General features: G+C 36.2%; 1 pseudogene; it reads right to left on the reverse strand.

Annotated features, from left to right (window-relative positions):
• Positions 1-19,880: 19,880 nt before the first annotated feature.
• LOC127202231 (protein FRG2-like-2) lies at positions 19,881-20,526 on the reverse strand (annotated as a pseudogene).
• Between the last annotated feature and the right edge of the window lie 6,439 nt (positions 20,527-26,965).

Here is a 26,965-nt window from a genome sequence, read left to right on the forward strand (position 1 = left end):
TGATATGGACAATAAGGTGTACACAGAGCAGGTGAAACCTGAAGATTTCTATTATAATCATTTGGTGTTGGTCTTTTCTTCATTTTGAATACGTATTTTAGGTATTTGTTTAATTGCTTCAAATTTAAATTCCAACAAAGAAGTTCCTCTCCTCAACAGGAAGAGGACCAATATGGTCTTTTCCTTTTATTTGACTCCTTCAGGTCCCCCCAAATTCATCTGAAGCTATTTTGTCCAGAAACTCTCAGCCTTCTCTGCATCGCCTTTTCCCTTTGCACAACAAATTAATCCCCTGCTTCTTTTGTCATATCTTCTGCTCTCTTTTTCCTATCTTCTTGAATGCCCTTTATACATATTTCCTTATATATTATGGATTTTTATTTTACTCAGTAAACCAAGTTCTGACGATCAGAAAGAGTATTTTTCTGCTTGTTGGATAGTCAGACTTCTTTTTTTTCTGATAAAAAAAATCCAAGAGCACAAGGCAAGAAGGATTTATTTTGGAAATCCCTTCTCAAGATTTCAGTTGAAAGTCTGTGGACTACATTGTTGTAGGTCTGGAGTGAAGCTGGAATATCATTGTGAACAGAGTAACAATAAAATTTAGCACGTTGAAGTTATACTAGTCTTTAGTTGATCAAGTCATGGTTATATTAATTACTAGTCTATTTATATTACAAAAATATAAATCCTAGATTTCACAGATAGATATGATTCTATAGAAAGATAAGGAAAAATAGTTAGATAAGTGCTTAAAAACACCCCAGAAACCTAAAGAATATGGCATTTAAAGATGTTTTTATTATTTTGAAGATTAATTGAAAAGGAGACAAGTGTACTCCTGGCAACATCCAATTTATATAAAAGAAGATGATGAGTATCAAAAAACCACCTGATGGAGATGGCTACAAATGTGGCAAACCAGGCACTGGGCAAATGTCTTTGTTTTGGCCACTAACAGAATTCTGACTAAAAATGGGCAAGGTTGGATACAGGCAGAGTCAAAGGCCAAACTCTGCCAAGACAGGGTAAGAAAGTACTCAACAGTTCTTTTCTAACAAATATGTAGGTCAGATATACTGGGCCAGAAGGCTGAAGATGATTCTCCAATGTTATAGAGAATTTTGGATGACTGTTCAGGCAGTAAACTCTCTCTGTATTTTTTTTTTCACTTTGGAAGCTGCTAAGATGCACTTCCTGCATACTCAGGTAATTAATTTTATTCCTTCTCAAGTCACTGGTGTGGTTGAAGACTAGATAGTTTAGTTTGACAATTTAGCTTAGTTGTTTAGGGCTAAGATTTAGGTCTAGTTAGATATTTTAAGTTGACAGAGATGAGATATGATAGATATTGATTTACATTCAGAATTTTAGCCTCACCAAGATTGGAAAGATGTTTTCTTCAAGGTTACCAAATAGAAATAGCCAGAAACTATGAATGTAACATTTATATAATTCCTGATTATTTCATGGTTCTTCTTGCTGTATTTAGTTTATTATATATGTTTGTGTAATATAAATGTGTATGTTAAAAAACAAATTAATTAATTTTTTTAAAGCTCTTACTTTGTGCTATCTAGAAAGCTGAAAATCTGGATGGGCTGGTGACCAGGTATATCTGTCCAAGGCATTTAATCAAGGACTCATTTCTTCCAATAAAGGTCTATCTCCTATTTTCTACCTTATTCAAACAATGTTATTTCATGAATCAACCAAAGAATTAACCAATAATTAAATCACAGATTTCAGGAACCAATATTTAACCAGATCCCATCATCTGGCAAACGTTTGTATCTGCGAGGGCTTTTGTGTACATTTCTGATTTAAGCCAAAAGAACTACCATGTATGCTTTACTGTTCTTGTCTTAGTCCCCATAATTTCATTTGTAGATGGTATTTATGTGTTACAATTTTTAAAATTTTTAAACATTCAAAATACTCCTCGTATTTTCTATGGCACACATTAACACTGATAGAAACAATGGCAGTAGGCGTAGGATAAAGTACATTATTAATGTTAACTTCTGATTGATGTCTTCTTTAACAGTCCTGTTTGTTCTTGACAAATACATATAAGCCATGATATTCAACTTCCAATTCTTTTCTCCTATAACTCTAAGGAAAAGAAATACCTCAAATGATACAGGAGCCTAGACAACTGGCCATCTTCAGAATGGCAGGCCATAGTCACTTAATGTTATACTAAATCTTGAAATAGACTGAAATTTCTCAGTGTCTTCCCAAGAATACTCCAAATAATTCATTGGACATATCAAGGGACTCAGTCATGAAATGGATGAAAATAGTTAAAATTGTCTTGACTTCTTGAAAAATGTATTGAGTCAGAAATGGTTTATTTGAGACTGAACAAAACAGAGAATTCTCAACAGAGGAGTATCAAATGGCTGAGAAACACTTAAAGAAGGACAGCAAGTAGCCAAGAAGAGACTTGATACCCTATGAGAATATACAGGGGGAAGTAATCCCCCTCAGGAACAGTCATAGGGGAGGGGAATAATGGGAAAATGGGGGGGGGGGAGGAATGGGAGGATACAAGGAATGGGATAAACATTGAGATGTAACAAGAATAAATTAATTTAAAAAAAATGCTCAACCTCCTTAATCATCAGGGAAATGCAAATCAAAACAACTCTGAGATTCCATCTTACACTCATCAGAATGGCTAAGATCAAAAACTCAAGCGACACCACATGCTGGCGAGGATGTGGGGAGAGAGGAACACTCCTTCATTGCTGGTGGGAATGCAAACTAGTACAGCCACTTTGGAAATCTATCTGGTGCTATCTCAGAAAAATGGGAATAGGGCTTCCTCAAGACCCAGCTATTCCACTCCTTGGAATATACCCAGAAGATGCTCCAGCACACAACAAGAAAATTTGCTCAATCATGTTCGTAGCAGCCTTATTCATAATAGCCAGAACATGGAAACAGCCTAAGTGTCCCTCAGTAGAAGAGTGGATAAAGAAACTGTGGTACATATACACTATGGAATACTACTCAGCTATTAAAAACAAGGAATTCCCGAAATTTGTGGATAAATGGATTGAGCTAGAAATGATCATAATGAGTGAGTTAACCCAGAAGCAGAAAGAATCAAATGGTATATACTCACTTATATCTGCATACTAGCCCAAGGGGCATGTCCCACGAAAGCCTTCACTTACCAGGAAACTGGGACAGAGGGGAAGGCATCCTATTGGGACTCTAAATGAGAGATGCATGGGAGAATAGCAAAATAAAAGGATACAGAGGGTCCTAGAAATCTACAAATAGAACAATATGATAGGCAGATTTGGGCCCAGGGGTCCCGCCCAAACTAAGGCACCACCCAAGGACAATACAGGAGGTAAACTTTAAACCCCTTCCCAGATCTAGCCAATGGTCAGAATATTCTCCACAGTTGAGTGGAGAGTGTGATATGACTTTCTCACGTACTCTGGTGCCTCACATTTGACCATGTCCCCTGGAGGGGGAGACCTGGTGGCACTCAGAGGAAGGACAGCAGGTAGCCAAGAAGAGACTTGATACCCTATGAGAATATATAGGGGGAGGTAATCCCCCTCAGGAACAGTCATAGGGGAGGGGAATAATGGGAAAATGGGGGGGGGAATGGGAGGATACAAGGGATGGGATAAACATTGAGATGTAACAAGAATAAATTAATAATAATAATAAAAAGAAAATCTATAGGTATGTTGAAATGAGTTCATTTGATGTCACATTGTGTTTGAATAAGCTATTATTAGTTATCATATTTTGATCTCTATGATCCAAGCTAACTCTTTAAATAATTATAATTATTAGCAGCTACTATTTTTTATACTGTGCCCTTTAGTTTAAAAATTCAAAGGATAGGGACAAACAACTTTTTATCAAACAAAGGATTCTACTAATGGGCAAACCACTTATAAATACCATACTCTGGGGTAAAATTAAAAGCCATCTTGACATTGTAACTTCTTCTATTATCTCCTCTGCTCTTTGTGCTTGAAAGAAAATATTTACCACTCTGCCCAGCAGCAACCATTTATTTTTTGAACCCTTTTGCCAGATACCTGTATATGTACACTAACATTTCTCAGGGAAGTTTCTTGAAACCTCTAGCATCTTTGACTCCTGAATAATTGTTCTAAGAGAAATTAATAATTGTTTCAAGCGACAAAATTCATGAAACTTGTTGCTAAAGGAATATAGATTCAAAACCATATTATTTTCACGTCAAAATACTCTATTTCTTTTGCTCTGTCTCCAAACTCTGTGACAATTCAGTTCATGCTACTTAGCTTTTATTTTAGTTCTTCATTAAGGTTTCAGTTACCATGAGTTATTCTGTATTTTCAAAAGATATTTAACTGCTAGATGGTGGTTACTTTGTATACTTACTATTTGGTTTAGTTTACTGAAAGAATTGCATGGATAAAAATACTACATAAGAGAAGCAATCCTCACTGCCAATATTTAAGTGATTTTAGAATTTATATTTTTCATATATTTTGATGATTTCTTTGTTTCTTCTCACTTCAGTTTTACTGAGCATCTTACTAAAATAGTGTCCTTTACTGAAATCATGTTTATGATAATCAAATGTTGCTAAAATCTGACTTATTTTACCTGGAGACACAAATTGTCCAGTATTTCATCTTTTCATAGTGATATGCTGCCTCAGTTATTTGTTTCTCACATTGGTAAGTTATTTAATTTTATTACTATCATTTGTGTATGTGTGGAAATCACTTAAGTTTATGTGTCCTAATTCTTAACTGACAAAGTACACAGAATATCCCTAAAAGTTAAGAGACTAATAACTTTAACAATAACTTGCAAATAATTACGGCTTAACATAGCATATGCCTCAGTCTATAATGTAAGTTAGCTTTAGAAAACTTAGGAATTTCAAGTGTCTAAACTTTCTTGCCTTTAGGCTTTCTTCAAGGCGAGACATTTCAATTCAAAACACATTATTTTTAGAAGAATTCATCATCATCCTAAAAAAATATAGCAGATACTTTGTATCCTTAAAGGAAAATTTTCAAACTATTCCTGTCTTGAATAAAATTTGTAAAAATAAATGATTTTTAGTGTCTTTGACAAGTAGAGACAGGCAATATCCTACTTCTCTTCTTAAAAAGTTTCTCCTAGTCTACTCATTTTAGAATTCCAATTCCAGAGCTGTCCATTACATCAAGGAATATCTTGTATACCTTAGCTAGACTACAAATGCCAAAGTCACAGCCAACATTGATTCAATTATATTGATTTTCTCAAGTTTTATTTTAGATAAGGAATGCTTCAGATCCCATGTAAAATGACAATTCGAGAATGAGACAACCCTAGAATAAATTGTATTTATTTTGCAATAAGTACAAATTGTTCCAAAATCTTAGAAACTATGTGAGGTTTCTTCATTAAAAATTATTTTTTTTATTTTACATGCATAAATGAGTGTTTTTTCATGCATATTTATGTGTACCACTTGCATGACTGGTGCTTATGAAGTCCAGAAGATGACACTGTGCTCTGCAGAGATGGAGTAACAGATGGTTATAACTCATTGTGTGTGTGCAAGGAAGCAAATCCAGATCCTCACTGGAAGAGCAACAATTGATTTAGCAATGAACCATCTCTTCATCCTCTACTTCTTCATTTTTTCTTTCATTTCAAAATAATTCAACTGGGTTCTGGATGTCCCTAAAGAAGTTCAGGAACAAAGACCCATGCATATTTTTTTTTAAGTTATAGAACAATCTGGGGCTACCGCAATCTAAGAGAATTGGCAAGATATTCATAGTTTGTCATGGAAATACATTGGATAATCACTAACGTTTTGAGCTTCTTCCACTTACCATATAAAATTATGTTAGTGATACAGTGCTAAACATTTTAAACGTCACAGTCATAGGGGAGGGGGGTAAGGGGAAAATGGGAGGGAGGGAGGAATGGGAGGATACAAGGGATGGGATAACCATTGAGATGTAAATGACTAAATTAATAAAATATATTAAAAAATAAAAATTAAATGAAGATTTTAAATGTCATTTTATTTTGTTTTATTAGTATTTATTATTTTTAAAATGTCAGTACTGAGGATGGAACCTCAGACCTTAAGAATGTTACACAATTCATTCTAACAATGAAATGTAGTCCAAGCCCCCCAAAAGAATTTAAAGGAAATATTTGAGATGAATAACTAGATAAATACTAAGAATTTAGAGGAAAAAGGTTGGTGCAATACAAATATGCGAGACTACAATTAGCAAGTGATTTTTAAAAATATAATACCTGTTTTTATTTCTCAAAATGACACACAAATTCTGTTTCCTACTTTCTTTTGAGCTGTAAATAGGATGAATGAGAAGTCATGGAAGCCCTTTGAGGACAAATTATTAAGCTAAAGTCCTCAAAGTTTCTGTAGTAATTCTTATTATTTTAATTTCATTTGTTTTTTTCCTTTTTTATTATTAATTTATTCAAATTACATCTCAGTTGTTAGCCCATCCCTTGTATTCTCCCATTCCACCCTCTCTCCCGCTTCCTCCCCATTGCCCTCCCCTATGTCTGTGACTGAGGGAGACTTCCTCACCCTGTATATGCTCATAGGGTATCGAGTCTCTTCTTGATGACCTATTATCCTTCCTCTGAGTGCCACCAGGCATCTCCATCCAAGGGACATGCTAGAGTTTGTGTGAAAGTCAGATCTCCTTCTCTACTTAACGGTGGAGAATGTCCTGTCCATCGGCTAGTCTGGGTAGGGGTTCGAAGTTTACTGCCTATGTTTTCCTTGGCTGGTGCCATAGGTTGAGGAGGACCCCAGGGCCCAGACCCACCTGTAGTTTTCCAGGACCCTCTGGATCCTTCTATTTCTTCTATTTCCTCATTCTCCCAGGCTTCTCACACCTAAAGTCTCAATAGGATGTCCTCCCCTCTGACCCACTTTCCTGGTAGGTAAAGTTTTCCATGGGGACGTACCCCTTGGACTAGTGTCTCGATATAAGTGAGTATATACCATTTAACTCTTTTTGCTTCTGGGTGAACTCACTCATTATGATAATTTCTATTCAATCCATTTGTCCACAAATTTCGGAAATTCCTTGTTTTTAATAGCTGAGTAGTATTCCATAGTGTAAATGTACCACAGTTTCTTTATCCATTCTTCTATTGGGGGACACTTAGGCTGTTTCCATGTTCTGGCTATTATGAATAAGACAGCTATGAACATAGTTGAGCATATGTCCCTGTTGTGTGGTAGTGCATCATTTTAATTTTTATTTGATAACGGGAGAGTAATTACTAAAACATTAAAATGTTTTGGTGGAAAACACAATGTTAAACAAAAGACGCCAAGTACTAAGGGAAGCAAACCTTTATAAAATTTGAATTAAAGTAAATGAACATTAAATTTGTATACAAACAAGTAGAATTATGTCAATAAAATGATTCCTAAAATTGTTTCTGAGACTAGATCTATCTTTATTCATCTAATTTAAATTATTTTGAAACATTTCATTAGTAAATTTTCTGAAGTAATAAATAAATTTCTGATATTTGTAATGTAGGTAAACTTTCTAGAAAATGAGAAGACTTGTGAGAATCAAAACATAAAGACTATTAGGAGAAATAAAATGAATGAAGCAAGGGGAACACTTGTACTATCTATATAAAAATGATTTCATGATGTTTTGCTCTTTACAATTGTCAGTGGCATTGTGTACTTCACCTGAAATATATAACCATGGTATTGGAAACACCAAGAATCCTAGGATAATTAAACATAGAGTAGAAAGGGAAACATCATTTTTTACTTTTATAAAATAATTTTAGTCTTAATAGTCATAAGCATGCTTAGAAACTGTTCTTAAGGGGAGGACAACACTGAGTAAAGTTCGTAATAATGCACCAAAATTAATGAAGAAGTAATGGTCACTAGGATAAGTGAGATGATATCCTACACATCAAAGTCAGGTTGCCGTGACTTCTGATTTGCATTATGCCTTAGACTTACTTGTGGTGCTTTTCTTCATTTAGAAACTCAGTCATGCAGACTATTGTGTGGCTTAGATGCACTATCATTGAAGTGTCCATGTATGATGGTCGCAGTATATATTCTGCTAAATTATTGCTTACATATACTTAATTTGTAGCCACTTTTGAGTTCTGAACAAGAAGCATAAACACATCATAATGAGTATTTCTGTCTGCCTATCTGTGATCTTAATAAGAACAAAAACTTACAACTCCAAAGAGGATCAAAAACCTGCACTAAGTCTGTCTGTCTTTCTGTCTCTGAGGGTGTGTGTGTGTGTGTGTGTGTGTGTGTGTGTGTGTGTGTGTGTGTGTGTGTGTTTTGTTGGAGGGAGGCTGTCAATGGGTGAGAAACCCAAGGCATGGACTTAATCAACAAGTACTGTGCCTCTGAGTTACAACCCCAGTCCTTCACAATGTATTTCTTGAAGGAATTAATTTATAAGAATCTGCTGTAAGCTTTAATATATGTAGGTCCTTGAACAATTATTAGATCTTTTATTTTATAGTAGTTGTAAAGGTATGTAATATAATTGCTAAGTTTGAATAAGGACAATAAGAAACCACTTATGCAGTCTGAAAGAGCATAGCTAGTTGAGGAGTGTCTACTCAGTGTCTGCTCAATTTGTTCATTCCAACCAACTGATTTCAAGATTCAAAAACAGCAAATACTCCTCTCTTTACAGAAGCTCCAGGGTGCATGAATTATGGAGGCAAATGTTTCATATAAGTATAGATTAAAAAAATTACAACTCTTCAACCTGGAGAAATAAAAGTCAAGAAGGAATGTTACAAAATCTATAAATTCAAAAATATTATGAGAGAATGGAGATGAATATTTTCAGCGATGTGAGAACATTTGAAGAGGCTGTCCCTGGAAAGTCACAAAAGACACTTTTTAGAACTAATAAAAGACACTTCTTTTTACAGAGTGAGTTGTTAAGCTCTGAAACTTAAAACTCTGAAAATGTTCCATGGTGAGGATATAAATAAACCGAAAAGATAGGAGAGAAAATTCCATAGGTTATAAATCTGCAAGAAATTGAAGGTAAACTAGGATGCAAGGATGATATGTCTCAAAGATAAGAATTTTATTAATATTTTATATAAAGTCCAATTTCTTTCAAGTTCTCCAATTTCTTGAACTCAGCTTTTATCTGCTTAAGTTTTCAGAACTATGGAAAAGCTAGTTCTATATTATCATTCCATATGGCTAAGAACAATATTGTACTGATCTAGAAATATTCTTAATCAGTCTGATTAATTATTATTATCAAACTGAGTTGTTAATAAACTAAACATGTATTTGACTAGATATTTTAAAAAGATAAGTCTGTGTATTTTCATTTTTATTTTGCATGAGTTTTAATTTTTAAATTTTATTTTTAATTTATATATTCACTATACATCTGGGTCATAGGCCCTCCCTCATCTCCTACCACCCGCTTTCTGCCTCCCCCTGAGGGCAAGGGGATCCCCCACCAACTCATACTGTCACATGAAATTGCATCAGGACTTAGCTCCTTTTCATCCTTTGAGGTCAGGCAATGATAGCACCTGCTCAACTTATAGGAGACACACATGAAGATCAAACCACCCTTTGAAAACATATGTGTAGGGGCCCTATGTGCAGTCACTGAATGTTCTTTGGTTGGTGCTTCCATCTCTGTAAACCCCGATGGGTCTAGGTTAGTTGGTCTCATCTCAGCATTCTTGTCCCCTCTGGGTCCTTCTATCCTTCCTTCTCACTCTTCCACAGGACTTCATGCCCTCTCCCTGATACTGTGAGTCTCAGCATCTGATTTATTTAGCTGCTGGATGGGGCCTCTTAGAACAGTTAAGTCAGGCTCCCCCGTATATAAACATAGCAGAGTATCCTTAATGCTCTTGGGGGTTATTTCTCTCCCATGGGTGGGTCTTAAGTTGAGACAGTCTTTTCTTGGTCATTCCCTCTGTCTCTACTCTATCTTTTTCTGTGCATATGTTTTAGCCAGGGTTTGTTTTAATCCGAAGGTTTGTATGTGGACTGGTGTTACCCTCCCACCACTGCTTGACTAGGAGGTGACCTCATAAGTTTCCTGCCCTCCACTTCTGGGAGGCTCATCTAGAGACATGCCCATTATCCCTACCATCTACACTGTTGCAGGGCTCCATCTTGTCTCAGTGATGCCCCCAGCTCCAGTTTCCTTTTTCTCTCCAGGCCCTCAAACCACTCTTCCCTAATCTCCCCACATCTGAGTCCCTTCCCACACCCTCTCCTATCCAGTTCCCTTTCTACTGTCTATTCTATTTCCCCATCTGAGTGAGATTCAAGGAGGGCCTCCCTGGGGACGTTCTTGTTACTCAACTACTTTGGGTTCCATGATTTGTAGTATGGTTATCCTGTAATCAATGGCTAATATACACTTATAAATGCATACACACTGTGTATCTTTCTGGGTGTGGTTTACCTCACTCAGGATGATCCTGTCTAGTTCTATCCATTGACTTGCAAATTGCATGACTTCCTAATTTTTAATAGCTGAGTAATATTTCTTAGTGTAAATGTACAGCAGTTTCTTTATCCATTCTTCTTTTGAGAGATATCGAGGTTCTTTCCAGTTTCTTGCTATTATGAATAGAGCTTCTATGAACCTCGTTGAGCATATGTCCTTGTGATATGGTGGAGAATCTTTTGGGTATTTGCCAAGAAGTGGTGTAGCTGGGTTTTGAGGTAGTACAATTTCCAATTTTCTGAGAAAGCTCCAGATTGATTTCCAAAGTGGTTGTATAAATTTGCACTCCCATCAACAATGAAGGAATGTTCCCTTTGCTCCACATCATCATCAGCATGTGCTGTCATGGTTTTACCTTAGCCATTCTGACTGATGTAAGATGGACTCTTGGAGCATTTGGATTTACATTTTCTTATGACTAAAGACTTTGAGCATTTATTTAAATGTTTCTAAGCCATTTGAGATTCCTCTTTTGAGAATTTTGTTTAGCTCTGTACTCCATTTTTAACTGAATTATTTTCTTTGGTGGTGTCAGGTTTATCTCTAACCTTTGTTTCCATTTGTTCTGTTATCAGTGTTCTTTGCCTTACAGAAGCTTTAAGAAACAGAGTAAGTAATAGTTTTAATTATTTCCCTGTCTATAGTTCTGTTTACCTCGTTTTTAGACAGTCATGTTGGTGAAACTTTATAGGTGTTGTATATATGTAGAACCTGACATCTCTATGAGGCATAATCTCACAGCAAACTCCCTGATCCTATCAGTTTACAACCCTTATGGTTTCTTTTTCCAGGTCCCCTGATTTTTTTTTTCTAGTTTAAAATGTATCTGTGGGAACTGAACTCCATAATAGAATGGCTTGAAAAATATCAACCATATGCTATAGGTAATACCATTAATAAAGAATATGAGTATTCTTGATTATAAGCATTTATTTTACACATTTTTGGCCATTGACTAAACTTCATCTTATTGATAAAGCTTGGTATAGAGACAATAAATTTTCCCTTTAGAAATGAATATCATTGCTTTCTCTCTGGCATGAAAAAAAACTTCCATAATATTTGCTCAGCTGGCTTTTATCATTTGATCAACTGTTAGCAAGCTCTAAAGCATGTTATATTACCTTCTTGATAGTCAAAAGCATCTCTATAATAAACATATATATTCTTTTGTTTAAACTATCTTCCATCAAATATTATTACCAGTAAGATATACCACTCATATATATGCACCAGAGCCCTGAAGTGTACACTTCTTGCTGATATTTCATGGTACACACAGCTCAACACAGAGGCAACAGTTAGAATCACAAAGCACTGTTTTCACTTCACTTCACAGTTTCTTGGTTGCAGATTAATAAAACTTGCAAAATTTTAATTTCTTCATATCCATTCAGCAATAAAATGAAGGTAAGTGTATCTTCTTTTGCAACTCTGACACTGGAATAAAGTATACTAAGTACTTTTCTGTGATAGAGAATATGTTTCTCCTCCAAGTATCTCGTTTCTTCATTCCTTCCACTCCATTCAGTCTCACATTTTGACTGGCACCATGATCACATTTTCCAACTGAATTTAATATTATCATCAATAATTATCATTTTGATACTAGCTTCAGCTCTTAGGTATTTACAATAGACACTTGCTGAATGAAGACAACAATTATCCCACACTCAGTTCTTTTGGCTTTGTTGCAAGAGTTTTTGTGGAGTGAGCCATTCTAAGTACATAAAACTTAAATTTTATGAATGGCATTAGTCTTAAATCATTTTCAATAAACATAAGTCTTTATATGTAGTAACTGCGTAATACGTATTCATGAATGAAGCCTGGCATATTGAGTAGAAACTCCAGTTTCAAACATATTAAGTAAACACTCATGAAATTGTAAATCAGTACTGGCTATTTCAGTTGATTTTTCTAGAATATTGTGATTGATTTATTTCAGAATCTTATAATTAATGCTCATAAATGGAATCAACTTGTAAGAAATTTGGTAAGTTTTGGACTCTTATACACTTTTTAAAACATTTAATAGGCACTTTTATGAGTGAGAAAAAGAAATCCTAGTCAGTCACATTCCTACAACTGTTATTTTCTGTATTTTCATGGCTTATTGAAGTGGTATTCATGAAAAATCTTGCATTCCATTTAAAATTCTATTTATAAATACATTATGAAAATATAAAAGTCATTTAACTTGTGTAGTCTACTAATGACTGCATCATTGTAACATATGAAGGAAAGTCAAAATATACATATTCTCAGAATAAAAAGTATCAGCTATTGTTTCTATAGTGCTGTTTTTATGAATTAGTCTTCTCCAGCAATTTGCAGGCATAAAGTTATGCTAATATTTTTAAAGTTTCTCTTAAAGAAAAATAAACTTTTATTTCAAGGAAACTGTTTTACTATGAAAAATAATGAAAACATATACGTGAGAATATATTTGTGTATATACAGTATCAAAATAATTTTGGTGCATATGTACATATACATAATACAATTCAGCAATATAATGCATTCATCTTATTGTTTATAAAAATTTGATATGCTAAGTAAGATAATCTACATATAATATCTCATGGTTTAATTTATATGTGTAATTGAAATAAGCTGAACTCTTAAAGGCAGAAAATAGAGGAGTTGTTGCAACAGACTGAAGAGAGAAAGAGAACAGATGGCAAGGTGAGAGTGGTCAATAGGTAGAAGATACAATAAAGAGAAATAATTGTGTGCTCTGCTGTATTGTATGATAATATAGTTAACAATATATATTATTTTAAAACTTCCAGAAATGTGGACACAGAAGGTACTCAAAGCAGACGTAGTACATGAGGTTATGGATATGCTAAATAACTTGATTCCAGTATTAAACAATGCATATATTAATAGAAACATCTAAATTCAGAAAATGTCTTATTGTATCTAAATATATTCAGAAACATGATAGAATAAATGCATGTTTTGAGAAAATATTCATAGCTGAAATATGGATTTCTTATAAATGCTTTGCTTCTCGGAAGTCTCGGTAGTCTAGATGTCAACCAAATATCCCCTAGATTTTCAACCCATAAAAAGCTATAAATTTTAGAAATAATAAGAGTGTTTCCAAGATAAATACATCAACAAAGCATAAATAAGAAGGAAAATTCATTGTTTTACTATAGGCAGGTATTTTTATTAATTTATGGAAGGTGTTTTTCTTGCTTGTAAAATTCTATTTTTATGGAATGCAGAGTTATTGCTGCTATAAGATGTAAGAAAATTGCTGGACACCAGAGGAAAATATAATAAGGGTCACGAATACAAGAATATCCTGCACTTTCACTAGGAAGCTAGAAAAAGTTATTTTAGCTTCTTTTCTTTTTTTCTTTTTATTAACAAATTGAAGAACTCTTACTATTGAAAAAAAAAACCCCTAATATCCAAATACTGACTATAGATTCTTTTTATTCATTTAAAGTAAATTAAAAACATAGCTGAAATTCCTTCATTTTTCTCCCTACATACAAAATTATATTCATTTGAACTGAGTTTTAAATAGTCCAATGGTGTTGTCCTGATATAGAAAACTGAATCAAGATCAGACAGTTGAGCAAGAGAGGGATGCTATACAAAACTACTTATGAGCTCAGGATTCATTCTATACCCCCTTAAAAAAACAGAACCCTAATTCTGACAGCTCAGTAAAGTTCCCAACTAAACATTCAGCCCCAGCTAAACATTCAGTTTCTCAGTCTGTTTGCCATTTAGGGTGGCCTCAGTGGCACATTTCTGGCCAATAAAATTCAGAAGAACAGTATCAGTCAATGCCCCCAGGAGAGCAACTTTTACTCTGATAAAGAATACAAGGACAAATTTAGCAGTCTGTACTTTTTACTCTAACCCCCTTCCCCTTATCTTCTGTGATGCTTTTCTAATGCTCAGCAGTACAGGCGCCATGTTGCAACTGAAGATAAAAGTCAGATTTCAAAGGCTAGAGACCACATGGTTAGTTGGTCGCTGAACAACTGGGATATCTGAGGACCATTGCCCCAGTCCCAAACTACATATACATATATATATTTTTAAACATCTGCTCTTCATTACATCTTATATAGTGCCAAATGAGGAAGGGAAATAAAAAAGAGAGTAGGAAAAAGTGGAATGAAGACAGTAAATCCATGTGGTTTAGAAAAAATTGAAGTTTTTAAAGTAGACAAATAATTATGAGCCCAAATTTTATGCTCTGAAAATGACTCCAGTAGTTTAGGCAGTGACATCTGCAGTCTAGACAGGAAGTGGTAGGGTGATTCGGAATCAAATCTCTCATAAGAAGTCTTCTTGGAATCCCAATTCAAATTACACACACACACACACACACACACACACACACACACACACACACACACACACACACACACACAATATTCCCTTGTCATTTACTTTCCACAGAGTTGTCTATAGGATGTTTCTTTACTTTCCTGTACTACTAGTCTAACAAACTATGGGAATCATTTAAAAAAGAAGAAAGGGCATAGAATAGAACCCTGCCACACTTTTGCATTATATTAATCTCATGAAAATGTAAATTAAAACACATTTAATATATTATTCTCTGCATAGTTTTGGAAAACTGATCACACTTGATGAGATGGACATTTTCCATATACATTGCACACTTTTACATTTTAGTCTCAAGTTAGCCAGATTCAAATTTTACGTTTCCTTTGGATTGAAGCAGAAATGATAAACCCATGAAACAGGAAGCCCCGGTGCTCCATCTTGGATTCTTCACAATGCAGATGCATTTGTGTGGCTCAAAAGTACCATTTCTGTGCTTTACTTATGGTCATTGTCTTTACACAGCAACTTTTCTAAATCTCCTTCTTACATATACTTTTTTTCATCATTTCTTTTTAAAATACAGATCTTTGACTCATCTGATGCCATTAAAATATGCTTACTGATTCTCTCACATATCTGTCAGGGAGAAAATACTGAAGCAGAATAAGTGATGCTGTGTTCAGTCACTGAGGGTCCAGCAAATTTGTTTGCAGCTGATGTAACTGGAACCGTCAGGAAGATGGCTGCCCTCATATATGCTACTCACCATTCTAATTTCCTGTTTCTTCTTCCTTTTGAACAGTGGGCATTTTATCTCCTCAAAGCATTTACATTGAAATAAGACTGTATCTGGGGAAAATATATGGTCTTAATTTTTTCCATCTTACACCCATCAGAATGGCTAAGATGAAAAACTCAAGCGACACTACATGCTGGCAAGGATGTGGAAAGAGAGGAACACTCCTTCATTGCTGGTGGGAATGCAAACTAGTATAGCCACTTTGGTATTTCTTTTTTTTCCTTTTGATAATAATCTTTTTTTTTTTTTTTTGTTAATTTATTTTTGTTATATCTCGATGATTATCCCATCCCTTGTATCCTCCCATTCTTCCCTCCCTCCCATTTTCCTGTTATTCCCCTCTCTTATGACTGTTCCTGAGAGGGATTACCTCCCCCTGTATATGCTCATAGGGTATCAAGTCTCTTCTTGGTAACCTGCTGTCCTTTCTCTGAGTGCCACCAGGTCTCCCCCTCCAGGGGACATGGTCAAATGTGAGGCACCAGAGTACGTGAGAAAGTCATATCCTACTCTCCACTCAACTGTGGAGAGCGTTCTTTGGTATTTCTATCTGGCATTGTCTTAGAAAACTGGGAATAAGGCTTCCTCAAAACCCAGCAATTCCACTCCTTAGAATATACACAGAAGATGCTCCAGCACACAACAAGAACATTTGCTCAACCATTTTCATAGCAGCCTTATTCATAATAGCCAGAACCTGGAAACAGCCTAAGTGTCCCGCAGTAGAAGAATGGATAAAGGAACTGTGGTACATTTACACTATGGAATATTACTCAGCTATTAAAAACAAGGAATTCCTGAAATTTGTAGACAAATGGATTGAACTAGAAATGATCATAATGAGTGAGTTAACTCAGAAACGGAAAGAGACAAATGGTATATACTCACTTATATCTGGACACTAGCCCAAGGGGCATGTCCCATGAAAGTCTTCACTTACCAGGAAAGTCAGATAGAAGAAAGACTTCCTATTTGGACTCTAGATGAGAGAAGCAAGGGAGAATGGGGAAACAGAATGATGCAGAGGGTCCTAGAAACCTACAAGAAGAACATTATGATGGGCAGATTTGGGCCCAGGGGTTCTGCTCAAACTATGGCACCAGCCAAGGACAATACGTGCATTAAACATTGAACCCCTACCCAGATCTAGCCAATGTACAGGACATTCTACATAGATGAGTGGAGAGTGGGGACTGACTTTCACATGAACTCTAGTGCCCCATATTTGACCATGTCCTCTGGGTGGGGAGGCCTAGAGGCCATCAAGGAAGTATAGTAGGATACCAAGAAGAGACTTGATACCCTGTGAGCATATACAGGGGAGGAAGTCCGCCTCAGTCACAGTCATAGGGGAGGGGAGTAAGGAGAAAATGGGAGAGAGGGAGGAACGGGAGGATACAAGGGATGGGATAACAATTGAGATGTAATATGAATAAATTAATAAAACATTTAAAAAAGAGAAAAAGGAAAATAATGCAAGCATGTAAACTTGAAGAGAAAAAAAAAAAGAAATCTTGCTTAAAATTTTGAAGGTCAATAATATTATACCAAAAGAAACGAACTGTCTGGCATCAGTGTGCTCTGTGTGTCTAAGGCAAACCCTCTCTGCCACCGGTTCACTTTAATAATGATTATAGTCATTTCCACTGCTCTTCCACATCTTCCATCAATGAGAAATCGGTTAACACTATACAGAGAGTACCACACTTATTAATCTAAGACTTTTATTTGCCATGTCTAATGACATTTAACTATTACCTTTAATCTCTTTCCTGTTTGTTCATTTTGCTTCTGAATTTTACTTTTTATGTTTACCATGATTAATCTCAACAGTGATACTTCTAATTCAATTTTATTAAATTATTATGTCTTTAAACTTTCCTCTCTATTGGACAGATTAAAAATAAATTGTTTATGCATTCTTCCATTTGTGTGTGTATGTATGTTCATGTGTGCACATACATTCATATGCACATGCTTGTATCCAGGCATGTATATAAATATTACATGAATATTTAATTGACCAAGCATATGAGGATTAGTGGTAAACCTTGAGTGTTGGTCTTCAGGAATCGTCTACATCTTTCCAGGTTTTTATTGTTTTTTATGCTTATTTTTGATATTTTAATATAATTATATTTCTTCCTTTCCTTTCTTCTCTCCAGAATCTCTTCTTTATATTTTCCCACTTTCCTTAAAATCCACGGCTCTTTTTTTCACTATTTGTTATTTCATACAACAGGGAGTTGTATATACATATTAATTCCTAAGCATAACTTGTACAATGTTACTTGTATGTCTGTGAACAATAAATATAAAGACATAACATCCCACTTGAAGTTTGAAGCTTCTTTACACAGCTAAGCTGGGTGGCCAGTGAACCCCAGAAGTCTTCACACAATTTACTCTCCAGTGCTAGTATTAGGAGTATAGTCATAATCATTTAGATTTATATATGAGTGCTACAATCAATCTCAGATCATTCATATGTGGTAAACATTGTTCTAATTAAACCAGTTATTGTCTCAATGGTTTCTTTCTTGGTATAAACTGAAATTCACTCTAACACCTAAATTTTCCTTAGTTATAGATACATTCAATTTTTAACCTGATGGCAATATCAAATGTTTTTAAATTAGCCACTATATATAAGTAATGATATTTTTAAAATGAGGTAGTAAAGGAGAGAAAATTAAGGTGAGAAATTCAGTAATGGTTGGATTTGAATATTCATAAGTGTAAAGTGTATTCTAAGGAATGAGATGAAGAAAAGAAGTAAGAGTAAAGATAACTGATTGAAGTTTTAAAAAAAATGACTTGGTAAACTGATAACTATCTGAAAAGTTATGAAGATTTTTCAGTCTAAGGTAATGGCTTGGCAAAATCAGAAAGGTGTTTGGTAAGTTTAATTTTTGAGTTAATGTGAGAAATCAAGTAAAACAAACAAATGTGTAGGCACTATGACACATACTTAAAATTCCAGCACTGGTTAGCTGGTGTAGAAAGATTGACATGATTTTAATGTCAGCCTGAGCTAGCATGTCAATTACAGGACACCCAAAGCTATCTAACAGAACATTCTCTCTAAAACAACAACAAAACACATCAGAAAAACAAAATATACAAATTAGAAAGAAGATAAAATACTGATAAAAAGAAGCATAAGCTTAAAGTTGCAGGATAGTAATAGAATTTACAGAGCAGTTTAGAATATCTTATATCTCTACCTCAGAAGCTCATGCTAAAACTTTTGAGAGAAGAGAAGAATCTTTTCTTTTTTTTTTAAATTTTTTATTAATTTATTCTTGTTACATATCAATGTTTATCCCATCCCTTGTATCCTCCCATTCTTCCCTCTCTCCCATTTTCCCATTATTCCCCTCCCCTATGACTGTTTCTGAGGGGGATTACCTCCCCCTGTATATGCTCATAGGGTATCAAGTCTCTTCTTGGCAACCTGCTGTCCTTTCTCTGAGTGCCACCAGGGGTCCCACGAAAGCCTTCACTTACAGGGAAACTGGGACAGAGGGTAGGACATCCTATTGGAACTCTAAATGAGAGAAGCATGGGAGAATAGCAAAGTAGAAGGATCTAGAGGGTCCTAGAAACCTACAAGTAGAACATTATGATAGGCAGATTTGGGCCCAGAGGTCCCGCTCAAACCAAGGCACCAGCCAAGGACAATACAGGAGATAAACTTTAAACCCCTTCCCAGATCTAGCCAATGGTCAGAACATTCTCCACAGTTGAGTGGAGAGTGGGATATGTCTTTCTCACGTACTCTGGTGCCTCACATTTGAGAAGAATCTTTTCTGTGATGGATATTGCAAATATTGTTGATATTTCTAGGAGAATCAATGTTTGAGTTTGAGAAGTGAAGTAAATAGAAATTTATAGCAGTATACTATGAAAACAGTGAACTTTGATATGCAGTACTCTCAGATAATATAACATATATGACACAGGCACCTTTTTTTCTGGTAAATCAATATTTATTTGCCATACTCTGCACTACAAGTGCACAAGTCTAATAGACACATGAGCACAGTATCTAGAGAAGAGATGTGTCCACTCTGTGTTTAGCACTAGAGACCTATACCCCAGGGAAACACAGTTCATGATCCTGAGTAAATATTTCAAATTCCTCTTGTCACCACTGTGCTTGTTCCATGTTTGTGCAGAGTGTGTGAAAGCTCCAGGCTGTGGTAGACAGGGAGATGGAGGAGTCCTTTCTTGTCCCTCTGCTTAGGAGGATTTCCTGGCCATGGCTCAGGACTTGTCTGAAGGGCTGGCAGGATCTGTGGTCTTCTCTCCTACCTCCAAGGAAGGACTGTGAGATTCTTTCTCAGACAGCACCCAGGCATCAGACATGAGTACTGGGACAAGCCAGCCCTCAGCAGGGAAGACAAAGCCTGCCTGGATGGCCAAAGTGTTAAAGCACCATGGCTCTCAGAGATTCTGAGAGCTCTGTGAGCTAAGAGAGCTGCTCCTGGGTGAGCAGGGAACCACAGAGCTGTGCCTGCATCTGTACTAAGTCTCTCTAAATTTCTTTAGACATGGCTCTCAGACATCTAACCAGGCTTTTGTGTAGTGGTGAGCCTTTGTGTGGCAGCAGGCTAATTCACCTTGGTGGCCATTGTCTTTCAGCTCAGGCTACTCTAAGGATGTCTTTTGTCTCTTTTTTATCTGGGAGTTACACTCATTTCCTGTCCTGATCTGGCTGGAGGCCTTGGAACAGTGTTTCCTCTTCCTGGGCTTTTCCATCATTTGTGCTGATGTCCTTCTATCACAGGTGCTCTGTTGACTGGTAGGTTGTTAAAGTAGTTGACAGGAAAGGTCTGGGTAGGGGGTTCTTGATTCCATGCTCAGTTTGAGTCGATGAGCCTTTCCTCTTCCAAGGACATTCCAGCAAACGGAGCAATGGCTGGTTTTGAGCAGAGGTTTAAGAATGTACAAGGCTGGATGTCTCAGGTGCTCTTCAGTCTATGCTGGATCCCGAACAAGCAGGATCCAACACCAGCCAAGGAAGAGACTTGCTAGCAGTGGGAGAACAAGCAGGCAAAGACAGAGACTTCCTTCCTTCGTTCCTTTAATACAGGCTTCCATCGAAGGTGTGTCCTCCCAAAGATCTGGATTAAAGGTTGGTTCTACCCTGTGTTCCAGAATAAAAGTGGGTCTTCCAACTTCCGATGACTCAATTAAGTAAAATCCGTTAGGTGCGGCCCTGCACTTTTGGGTTTTAGTGAAGTCTATATGCAGTGAAGTTGGTAACAGCATGTTGCAATATCTCGTCTAATGGTAAGGCCTCTATGATGTGATGCTTTTACGTAATGACCCAAGGGAGACCACAAAGCCAGGAGCAAAAGCAGAAGAGACAGAGATTCATCCTCCACCAGTTCATCCCCCTCTTTTCTCCAAGAGATAAAGAAGGTAGAGACAATCCTTCTAGCATACACAGTCAATCATCATCACATTGACCATCTATGAATATCCTGTCCTAGAGGGTCCTCTCCAGTAGCCATCACTTTGTCATACCCAGATTGTAGGCACTGATTTAAAATCTCAGTGTTAGCAATGACAAACTAAAGGTGGCAGATGGTGTTTAAAATACACTTGGATATGATTTCTAAGCATACAGAGATAACTGTGTCAATTGAACCCTTCATTTTTCTTTTTTATGTATATTTCACTTATTATAATTTATTCATATTACATAAATATTGTTACCCCTCTGTTATATCTTCCCACTCCCACCTTCCTTCCCTCTTCTGCCTATTCCCCTTCCCTAGACCTCTGATATGGAGAGCCGTTCTACCACAACTGTCTGGAAATAATCTATTAGACTCATCAGTATAACTTGCATCAGTGTGCCACCTAGGCCATCTTGCCAAGGGGCAGTTACTAAATCATTGGCACCAGAGTGCATGTCAGAGGTTCAGCAATCTCCCATTCCTCCATGTGAAGAATGTGCATCCCACTAGTTACATCAGAACAGAGGGTCTTGGTTCTCTGCTGCATTGTCCTTGGCTGGTGCATCAGTTTGTGCAAGCCCCCATTGGTCCAGATATCCAGGCCTTGATGGTCTCCCTGTGGAGCTCAAGGATCTTCCCCACTTTTTCTTCTAACAAATGTAGTGTGTCTGGTTTCATGTTGAAGTCTTTAATATACTTGGATTTCAGATGTTTGCAGGGTAATAATATGGATCTATTTGCATTGTGTCTACATGCAGGTATCTAGTTGGTCTCAGCACCATTTTTTGAAGATGCTGTCTTTTTTTCATTATATGGTTTGGTTTTTGTCAAAAATCAAATATCCATAGATGTGTGCATTTATTTATGGGTCTTCAATTTGATGCCACTTATAAACTGGCCAAGTATTTCACTTGCTTCGTTAGATACAGGAAGATACGTCATATTATTTGTGGCTGTTGGTAAGGGTGTGGTTTCCCTACTTTCTTTCTCAGCCTGTTAGTTATTTTTGTTTGGAAGATCTACTGACATTTTGAGTTGATTTTGTAACTAGCCACTTTGCTGTAGGTATTTATTAGCTGTGAGAGTTCCTTAGTAGAATTTTTGAGGTCACTACTGTATACTATTATATCATCTGTGAATAGTGATACTTTGACTTTTCCTTTCCTATTCATATCCCCTTGATCTCCTTTAGTAGTTTTATTGCTCTAGCTAGGACTTTAAGTACTAAATTGAAGAGATGCAGAGAGGAAACTTTGTCATGTCCCTGATTGTTGGTGGAATATATTTAAGTTTCTCTCCATTTAGTTTCATGTTGCCTATAGACTTGCTCTATATTGCTTTACTCTGTCAGGTATGTGCCTTGTATCCCTTACTCTCTAAGGCTTTTTAACATAAAAGGGTGTTGAATTTTTTTCAAATGCCTTTTCTGAGGCTAAGGAGAAAATCATGTGGTTTTTTTCCCCCTTCAGTTTGTTTTTATTGTTGATTACATTGATAGATTTCTGTATATTGAACCACCCGTGCATGTCTGGGATAAGCCTACTTGGTCATGGTTGAGGAGATTTTTGCTGTGTTCTTGGATTTGGTTTGCAAGTATTTTATTGAGTAATTTTGCACCAAAGTTCATAAGGGAAATTGATCTGAAATTCTCTTTATTTGTTGGGTCTTTGTATGGCTTAGGTATTAAGGTGACTATGGCTTCATAGAATGAGTGTGAGAGAGATCCTTCTGTTTTTATTTTGTGGAATAGTTTGAGGAGTATTGGTATTAGTTCTTCTTTGAAAGTTTACTAGAATTCTGGGCTGAATCCATCAGGCCCTGGACTTTTTTTGGTTGGGGAACTTTTAAAGACTGCTTCTATTTCCTTAGGGGGTAATGGTATATGGGATTTATTGAGAAAATTGTCCACATCATTTAGATTTTCAAATTTTGTAGCATATAGGCTTTTGAAGTAAGATATAATTATTCTTTGGATTTCCTCAGTATCATTTGTTATGTCCCCCTTTTTATTTATGATTTTGTTGAATTGGATACTCTCCTTTTGCCTTTAAGTTAGTTTGGCTAAGGGTTTATCTATCTTGATGCTTTTCTCAAAGAACCAGCTCTAGGTTTCAATGATCCTTTGCATTGTTTTCTTTCTAATTTATTGATTACAGCCTTGAGTTTGATTATTTGCAACTTTCTACTCCTCTTGGGTGTGTATGCTTCTTTTTTTCCTAGGGCTTTCAGGTGTTCCATTAATTAAAAGAAATGTCTCCAATTTCTTTTTGAAGGAAGGTACTTATTGCAATAACTTTCGTCAGGCATTGCTCTCATTGTCTTCCAAAGGTTTGGATATATTGTGCCTTCATTTTCATTGAATTCTAAGAAGTCTTTAACTTCTTTCTTTCTTTCTTTCTTTCATCCCTGACCCAGTTGTCATTGAATAGAACATTGCTCAGTTTCCATGTGTTTGTAGGCTTTTTCTTAATTCTGTTGTTGAAGTCCTGAAGCTAGATTCATCTGAGCAATGCCACCTACGACCTGGGATTCAGCAGGATTCCTCTGACTATTTGGTTTCCTCAGAGGTATCAGCAACAGAGTAGAATGGTGGCTTACAGACCAGAATGCTGTATGGGTTTCACTGTGCTAATCCTGTTTCCTACAGAGCCTACACTTGCTGCAGTATGCAGAAGAATGCAGGGTTCTTAAAGCTTGTGGTTCCTGACCTCAGGGGGCATCTGGCCACAATGGGGGTGGTGTGGTTGGTCTGATCTTTCTCAACTGTTCAGACTGAGTTGTCTCTAAGTTGCAGTTTTGGATCAGTAGCCTCTTTCACTCACTGATCGTGGTGCAATCAATCCTCTATTCCCTAAGGATTCACTTCAGTATTCAGAGGAGTGCAGGGCGCTTGAGGTTTGTGACTCCTGAATCTGGGAGACATCCAACCATGATGCGGGTGGGGGTCCATTTCTAATCCTCCCCAATGGTCCAATCTGAGAATTCCTCAAGTCTGTGATTTGGATCAGAAGATCTTTCACTCATCAGTTTGCTCACTTATTCTCTGCTCCCCAGGAGCCCTGTATTCATTCCAGTTTTCAGAGTAGTGCAGTGTGCTCCAAGTTTGTGTCTTCCAAACTGGGTCTTATCTGGCTGCAATGGAGGGGGGAGGGGAGGGCTGGTATTCCTGGGTTGCTCTTTTTAGTACATTTTCTAGCCTCTGCTCCAGTGCTCTCTAGACAGTACTTACTGGTTTCAGCCATCTTGGAATCTCCATTGGCAACTTTTAAATGAGATATTGAAAAAATGGGTAGATAGAATAAAGAGTCCTTAAGAACTTCAGTCATAAGAGTTGTATTTGAAGTCCATCTCTGTATAGCAAACTATTGATGATATGGCTGAGTGAATATACTGAACATCTATGAATGGAACAAGACGATAATAAGATGCCAAAGAATTGATGTGAGATTGGATTGAATTCACAGGAGAAATAAGGTGAGTATGTAGTGGGTCATTTGCATCTAAGTTTAACACAACAGCAAATACCTTTTTCTGCCTCATGCAACCTGGAGCAGCATTGTGTTGCTTCCATCATTACTTGAATATTTTTTCCTGTCAATCGTTGAAATAAGATTTAGTGACAACATAAAAAATAAAGGCATTGATAAAGTCAGAGTTCATGCTTCTCTGTGTTTTATCAAGACTGAGAATGGAAGCTTCCCTAATTGTCAGATAAAAATGGTACGAGTTCAAGAATGAACTAATGTACTGTAACATTGACTAGCCACTACAGAATGGACCGTTTAAGCCACTGAGAGCTAAGAGTAGCAATTATTAGATTGTTTGATATACTTTGCTAGGCTGCGGAAATTGGGCATGAATTGCACCCCCCACCCCTTTCTGAAAAGGGCAATGCTGGAGTAGAGATCTCACATACAATTATTCAATAAGAAAATCTCTTTCCCTGATATCTTTTGTAGCTTGATATCCTCTTCAGCAGGCTTTGTGCCTATTACACTGTACTTTTTCAACATGAATATTCCCATTTTATTCTTTAAATTACCCACTAAGAATGATATAAAAGTTATTTCCAGTACATTTTCATTTAAGGATAATGATCACTAATGACTATAAAGCTCAGATTTCTACAGCTCAGAAAGCCGGAATATAGCTAAAGAAGATTTTTAGGGTTGGATATTAATGATAATATTGAAGCCTATCTTCATCAGGGTATAAGATATTTAGGTGTCTAAGATGTAATGAAAATTTAAATACAACCTTTACTTTCTAATTGTTCTAGGTCAAATAGTACTTATAAACATAGCATTTTTGTATTTATGAATATCTATACAAGTTTTATCAGTATTTTTGAAATAGTGATATAAATGCTGGATACAATACAAAAGTTATAGGCACATTTCTTCTATTTTACAGCATGTGTCCAGCATATAATTAACAAAGAGAATATCTCTTTAAGTTTCTAATTTCATTGATTACCTCTAATACTTTTATTTATTAATTATTATCTTAAATTTGTCAGGTTTCATAATATTGTTTTGAAAAAGGGGTTCTCTTTGTCATTCGGGTAAATCTTGAAATTTTCTTTATATTATTTTCAATGTCTTAGCTACAAGCCTCTATGGTTCTTCCAAAAACACATGAAGAACATCCTCTATTATCTCCCACTTTTCAACTTACCTACTTCTGGTTGTGCTTTTCTGTGTGCTTATTACTGTATCTCTGACTAAGTTTGGCTGCTAGGATCTCTTATGGATACACACACACACACACACACACACACACACACACACACACGCACATACACACACATGTCTACATGATGTAATAGCGCAATAGTGGTGCAAAAATTATTGGAATACTCAACCACTACCTGATTGGATTTAAGAAACACTCCATAATTTTCAGTCCATGAGATGAAACACATCCCTAATACTTATTAGGTTGTCAAGAATCTTGGAATAGATGGCCTGTGGGCCAATGTAATTACACCAATTCATTGTTTTTCTAGGGAAATATAGCAATATATTGATGCCAAAGACATTCTGCTATACTTATAGGTCAGTGCCTTGCAAAGCCATCATCAGAGGAGCTTCTTCTTCAATATATGGGAGCAAATACAGAGACCCGCAACTGTACAATCTATAAAGAGTGGTAGAACTTAGAACTTCCAGTATTAAAATAGTTGTTTCCATCAAACCTCGCAGAGCTCAGAGAACTTTGTAGAAAAGGGGGCAGAATGATTGAAGGAACAAAAGACAGTAATTAAACAATGCCTTCAAGACACAATATTTTTGTGTTATTTGTGCCTGTTCCCTTTTGTATTGACTTCCTTACATTGCCCCAGTTAAAATGCCAGAAACTGGTATGAGAAAGATCTGTTCAGTCTATTGGTCAGGGTAATGTAAATTATTCTTAAAACAATATAACATATTTTGGCGACAGCGCTTGCTACTTATAGGTGGAAGGTGATCTGCTACAGCTAAAGATAGTATGCCCTTTAAAAACAGGACTCAGAAGATTCAACTCAGATGTACCCTGAAAGTTTTGCTCCTACAGTCTAGCTAGAATAGTGACAGAAGAAAATATGCAAACAAACAAGGCAGAGAAGCTTTCAATAATCCTACTCATCTCTGGTGCCCATGAACTACAATAGTGACCATGAGGACAATATAATCTCTAAAGGCATAAGGGTGACACTCATATCTGTATGGTAACTGTTGTTGAATTGGGCTTAATTCATGCCCAACCTGAGGGAAATCAAATCATGTCTAATATGAGAAACTTAGCCAAATACCTAGGATAGTGACATCATGGATCTTATAGGTGAACCT

Source organism: Acomys russatus, chromosome 18 (genome assembly GCF_903995435.1).
Source record: "Acomys russatus chromosome 18, mAcoRus1.1, whole genome shotgun sequence".
In the NCBI taxonomy this organism is placed as follows: Eukaryota; Metazoa; Chordata; class Mammalia; order Rodentia; family Muridae; genus Acomys; species Acomys russatus.